The sequence below is a fragment of the Belonocnema kinseyi genome, chromosome 9 (genome assembly GCF_010883055.1).
Source record: "Belonocnema kinseyi isolate 2016_QV_RU_SX_M_011 chromosome 9, B_treatae_v1, whole genome shotgun sequence".
Lineage (NCBI taxonomy): Eukaryota > Metazoa > Arthropoda > Insecta > Hymenoptera > Cynipidae > Belonocnema > Belonocnema kinseyi.
In genome coordinates, this window is record NC_046665.1 from 133,125,764 (window position 1) to 133,132,554 (window position 6,791).

The window sequence follows — 6,791 nt, forward strand, 5'->3', positions numbered from 1 at the left end:
CCCCCCCCCCCCCATTTAAAAAACTTTCCGTAATTTCAACACGATCCCTTATCTCTTTCCTAATCGCTGTCTTTCCTTCACTTCCCTTTCTGTGAGTTAGGACTTAAGTCTTTCGCGCAGTTTTGAATAAAACAGTAGCTTGGACGACAAGCAATCAAGACCGCGGACAAGGCAAAACAGTTTGCTGGCATCGTTTCAAATGAAGTCGTCTCTCTGGGAAATAATAATTACATCCCCTACAACCCCCTTCCCCCACCTACTGCACAACTTCCGCCCTTCCTGAAGAACTTCTCTGGTCTGATACTCCTCGGTTGGGAAGTATAACTTTGTTGAATGTTGTATTCATATATACATGTATTTCACTCACCCCGGTGCTGTTTTCTCGCATTAGCATTGAGCCCATTACGCGAATTTGAAATTCAGATTACCTCGGCGATAACGATAAGGTCCCGGGCGCGACATAGGTAAGTTTTCTTCGCAATGGAATAACAATAATACTTTCCTGTCTGACGCGAGATTAATGAAATTCCAGAGCGTTTCGCGCGACCAAGTCACTAAGAAGGGGAATATTCACCGGCGGATGTTTGTGCAGACGATGCCAGATTTTTAGCTAAGCGCATATTGTGCTAGATTTAAATTTTAGATGTCAGTGCGAAATATTTTAATTAATTAATTGAATTAATATTTAAATTTATTGCCGTTCTGATGAAGAAACTATACAGCTACATCAGAAAGAAACCGAGATATTCAATCTCTTAAGCTGAATCACTGAATTTGTCACTGATTTAATCAGTATTTTGAGTTTTTACTAGTGAACCAGTAAGTGACTCAATCAAGACGTTTACTAACATATATCAGTGAAGGCAAATGCTACAACCAACCACACGGAGAAAAATGGATGTTTAAATGTACACTGTACAAAGTTTGTTACGAGAAGACGTTTCGTAGCCATCTGGCGTTAGTTTTCTGAACTATGACCTATTTTTAAAGTAAATAAGTATAAAATTTTAGACTAGTATGTTTTAAGTTTCATACACAAGTGTATTAACATAACTCAAGAACAAATTCTATTAAATTCTATTCAATGGTGTTGGGAATCGCAAACACATTTATATGAATTAAGGGTAAGGTACATGTGAATGAAACTTAAATCATATTCTCTTTAAATTTCAAACAATCCTTCATAAATTTCATTTGCTGTTCAAATTTATTTAAGACACAAAGGCTTTGCAATTTTCAATCAAATATATACGGACCTAACCTATGCTAATTTGGTTTTCTCGCACTATATTTTTTTAAAATGTAGTTTAATCGATTGAAGTCTCAGTATTTTTGAGACTTCTAAATGACTAAATTTTAATTAATTTTTTTCAAAAATTGATTTAAATGTTTTATTTTTTTTACTGAAATTTGATCTGTTTGACTATTTTGAACCATCATCAACTCAGGTTAAGAACCTTTGAAAAAGGTACGCATGTGTACCGAAACGTAAGGAAGTTTAAAAGGAGTTTTTCTATCAAATAAATATCTGAGTTTCGAAGAATATGTTTTTTGACTCATAATTTATTTTTGATTTACGATTGGACCGTAATACATAAATAATTTGAAATCTATGATTTGAAATCAATAAATATCAACGGTCGAAGAAAGGATTGATTTGTTTCATCAAATCACTTTACAATTCGTGGAATTAACGGAATTTATGTAATTTATGGAATTTACGGAGTTGATGAAATTCGAGGAATTTATTGAAGATATGGAATTTATGAAATTCACAGAATTCGTAGAATTAACGGAATTTAAGGATTTCATGGAATTCACGGAATTTACTAAATTTATGGCACTCGCGAAATTCATGAAATTCACGTAATTCAAGGAACTTGTGGAAGTTACGAAATTCACCGAAGTCGAAAAATTGACAGAAGTCAAGGACTTCACGGAATTTATGGAATTGATCAAATTCAGGGAACTGATGGAATTTAAGGAACTTGTGAGATTCATGGAATTGACGGTATTTATTGAACTCATGGAATTCACGGCATTCACGGCATTCATGGAATTTACAGAGTTGATGAAATTCAAAGAATTTATTGAATATATGGAATTCACGAAATTCATGGAATTCGTAGAATTAACGTGATTTAAGGATTTCAAGGAATTCGCGAAATTCATGGAATTGAAGGGATTTACGAAATTTATGGAACTCGCGAAATTAATGAAATTCGCGTAATTCAAGGAACTTACGGAATTCACGAAATTCACCGAATTCAAAATATTGACGGAGGTCACGGATTTTACGTATTTCATAAAATTGAAGGAATTCATGGGATTGACGAAATTCACGGAATTGATGAAATTCAAGGAACTTATGAAATTCATGGGATTGACGGTATTTATTGAACTCAAGGAATTCATGGTATTCATGGAATTCGAAAAGTTCATGAATCCGCAGAATTCGCGGAATTCACGGAAGGTACTGAATTCACGGAATGTATGGAATTCACGGAATATACGGAGTTCACGAAATTCACGAAATTAACGGGATTAAAGAAAGTTACTGAATTCACGTAATTCAAGGAATATACGAAATTCATGAAATTCGCGAAATTCATGAAATTCACAGAAATTTAGCAAAAACATAGTAACTAATGTCCCGTAACTAACCTTGTCTTTAGACAATTAAAAAAGCTTATTTCGTAAATAATTTCTAAGTGGCTACCGATAGCATCGGTACGACACAGACCTACTTTATCGGAATGGCAGACAGTTGAAAACCGTTCCTAACCTCAAAATAGTGAAGATGGATAAAAATATTATGTAGCACAATAAATTTATTTTGTTATTAACCATTACAGAAGAGACCGGGAACGTACGTTAAAATATTTCACAGCATCTTCGAATTCAGTTTTAAACAATTTTTTTAAAACGTAAAATACTACTTTTTAATCTTATTTAGATTTTGCCATATATATTTTTTAACCATTATTATTGTTTTTATTAGTTTCCTCGTAGAATACTCTTCATTCAAATAAATTTGAAAGATATAATTGTTTAAACAATGTATTATTACTTTTAATGATATTATCCATAATGGTATCATCATTTTCAGGTTAACATCAATAATTTTTCAAACCATATATTATTATATATTTATAATAATATTATCTTTTATGAGATCTCAAACAAAATCTGAAATATATCAATTGAACTTTAAAGTGAGAAAGATATATTTTTAACAAAAAATGGAATTATGATATTTTAAGCTAAAACAATTGATTTCCATAACAAATAGATACAAATTCTTAACAAAATAATTACATTTTCAAACAAAGAAATAATTTTTGGATAATCATTCGTTAAAACTCTTTATTTTTTAAAGTAGGTTTTGAACTAAAATGTAATTGTTCCATTCCTGGTTAAAAATTGATTTATTTTTGTATTTTAAATTTAGTTACTTGGGTAAAACTTATAACCACTTTATTAAAAATGTATTTTATTTTCGTTCAAATTTTATCTCTTCGGTTGAAAATTGAACTATTTTGTTTAAATATGTTTTTCTGGTTCAAAATGAATTTTTAAAGTGAAAATGTAACTTTTCTATCTTTACTTGAAAACTTATCTTTTTAGTTGAACGACTTTGTTGCAAAAAATTCTTCAACGGTTGCAAATGCATAATTTTAATTAAAAATTCATCCCACCAGTAAAAAAATATTTTGTTGAAAATTTATGTTTTTGGCAGAAAATTAACATTTTGGGGTTGAAAATTCAACTGTTTTTTAGAAAAATCATTTTCTTTGATTAAATTCTGTTGTTGTTTAAAGTTGACCATTTTTTTTTTAAATGAAACTATTTGTTGAAAATTAATTTTTTTGTTGAAAATTAATCTTTTTGTTTTTTAGTTAAATTATATTATTGAAAATCGGAAACATATAATATTTATTGGTAGAAATAAAAAATAAAATTTAAAATTTCAGGTTTTAATTTAAAACCATTTTATTTCTTTTATGAACGATTTTATAACAAAAATGTTACAAGAATAAAATTTTCTCTCTAAATAAAAAAATAAAAACGACAAAACAGTAATCACGTTTACCTTGAGCCTGATAGTTAATTGCCCGGCATTAATTTATTATTAAAATTGAAAAAATTTCCATATTTGTTGAAAAAGAATGTAAATTACACGAAAATAATATTTTGCTCAATTTAAAATCTGTGGAAATCCACCTTAGCTTCTATTAAAATCAATAACTACTAATTCATTATTAGTTATCACTAAATATTTATTGATAGTAATTATTAACTCGTAACAATTTCTTGGTTAATGAACAACAGTTTTTACCCATTTTTTAAAAAGAAAAACTTTATTTTTTCAAATTTGACTCGACCAAAGTTTTATTGGCCATTAAAAAAAATCTTGTATATTTTTTGAAATGTTCCTAAATAAAAAAGTGGTTCCGGCCGGGATCGAACTGGCGACCTTCTGCGTGTAAAGCAGACGTGATAACCGCTACACCACGGAACCATTTAAATTAAAAAAATTTTTTCTCAACATTTTTACTAATTTATTTGTTAGCGTCGGTAAGTTATGATTCCCCCTCATGTTTTACGTAATTTTTGCGAAATATACTTATTGCCTGAATTTTTAAATTGTCGAATCATCAACCGAAAAGATTAATATTCACTAAAAAAATAAACCAACAAAAAAACGAATTTTCTACAAAATATTTGAATTTTCTACCAAAAGATTATCTTTTAACTAAATTTTTGAATTCATAAACCCAAAAGATTAACTTTATACAAAACATAAAATTTTTTTCAACCACAGATATCAATTTTTACCTAACAATGAATCTTACAATAACAAATTAATTTTTTAGAAAGTAGTTCTAGTTTCAACAAAAGAGTTTAATTTTCATTGTAATTAATGAATTTAGAAAATAGTTGTTATTTTTAATAAAAAATATTTATAAATAAAATAAAAAACAGCTTGATTTAACAAAAAAAACCTCAACAAAAAAATTAGCTTTTTAACGAAAGAAGTGAACTTTTAAATAAAATGATGAATCTTAAACTAAAAAATTATTTGTGATAAAGTAGTTCAAAAATCGACCAAACAGTTTGATTTCCCACCAAATTCTTTAATTTTGAAAAAGAAAGTATTAATATTCTTTAAACAGTTTCTTATCAATATTTTTAACCAAAAATTGTGCTTTTACCAAACAAGATGAATTTTAAACAAATTAAATACATTTTAAGAAAAATAATTAACTTTTCTATTGAATTATTGGAATTTTTACGCAGAAATAAAAATTTTATACAAAATAGTAGAATTTCTAGCCGAAACATGTTTCTTTTTAATGATATATTTTCATTTTAATTAGACAAAGATTATTTTCTATCAAGAGAGATAAACTTGCCAAAAAATGGAACAGACTAATTTTCATTTAAAAATTAATTTAAAATTTAAAAAAACTCGTTTTATAATTTTCAACAAAAAAAGATAATTTTTAAACAAAAGTGGAATAGGTAAATTATCGGTTGAGAAACTAAATTTTCAAATAAAGGAATTAAGTTCTAAATGAAATCATAAATCTTGAAATGAAAAAAAAAATTAGTTTAACAAAGAAGAGTAGTCATCAACTTTCAACCAAGAAGTTATATTTTCAAGTTGAAAAGATCTATTTTCAACGGAAAAATCTAATAGTGGATTTTTCGAGAATAAAAGAAATTGATTAAAAAAGATAGTAGGATTTCACCAACGAAAATCGAATTTTCAACTAAAACCTAGGCTAAAACATATTTATTTTCAAGCACACAGTTTTTTCAATAAAATTTTTAACTAAGGAATTGTTTTTCTACTAAAAATACGAATTTTCAATAAAATTGGTCAAAAGATTAATATTTGCAGGTTAAAAATTCTACTCTTTTGTGGAAAATTAATTTTTTTGGTTTAATTCTGTTGTTGTTGTAAGATTTTATGTTGAAAATGCAACTATTTGCTGCAAATAACCTTTTTGCTGAAAATTTAACTATTTGCTTGAAAGTTTATTGTTTTTTCTGTGGGAATATCGACTATTATATTTTTTGCGGGGTATTCATTATTTTAAATTCAACTTTTTATGGTTAAAATCTAATCTTTTTATGTTTTGAAAATTATACCTTTAAGTTGTAAGTTTATTGTTTTACGCCAAAAAATCAACAATATGTTTAAAAATTCAACTATTTTTTGAAAATGTTAATTTTGTTGTTGAGAATTAAACTATTTTCTTAAAAGGTCACGGTTTTTTGCGGAAATAAGAAATTCAAAATTGTAAGTTTTAATTTAAAATTATTGCATTTCTTTTATGAAAGATTTTAGGTAAAAAATGTTATAAGTTATAGTTTTGTTATAAGTTATAGTTTTGTTTTTCATTCCAAATTTGGTTGGTCATTGAAAAAAATGTTATACATTTTTCGAACGGCCCCTAAATAAAAAAGTGGTTCCGGTCGGGATCGAACTGGCGACCTTCTGCGTGTAAAGCAGACGTGATAACCGCTACACCACGGAACCATTAAAAAAAATTAAATATTTAAAATGGTTCTATTGCTTTAATAAACTTAAAAGAAAAGAAAAAAACAGTATGCACCTCCTGAAAATTGATATTACAAAGCAGTTTAATATCAGTTTAAAAAATCTTTCGCAGCACTCTTATTTATTTATTTGTCCGTGTCGGTAAGTTATGATCCTCCCTCCTATTTCAAGTTGCCAAATATGTATTTTTCGTGAATTTTGTAATGGTTTTACCAATGAT

The 6,791-nt window shown here is 27.6% G+C and overlaps 2 non-coding genes across 2 annotated transcripts; both read right to left on the reverse strand.

Annotated features, from left to right (window-relative positions):
* Window positions 1-4,449: 4,449 nt before the first annotated feature.
* Trnav-uac lies at window positions 4,450-4,522 on the reverse strand. The gene has a single exon. It is a non-coding gene; the product is annotated as a tRNA-Val (tRNA).
* A 1,955-nt stretch (window positions 4,523-6,477) lies between these two features.
* Trnav-uac lies at window positions 6,478-6,550 on the reverse strand. Its single transcript has one exon. It is a non-coding gene; the product is annotated as a tRNA-Val (tRNA).
* Between the last annotated feature and the right edge of the window lie 241 nt (window positions 6,551-6,791).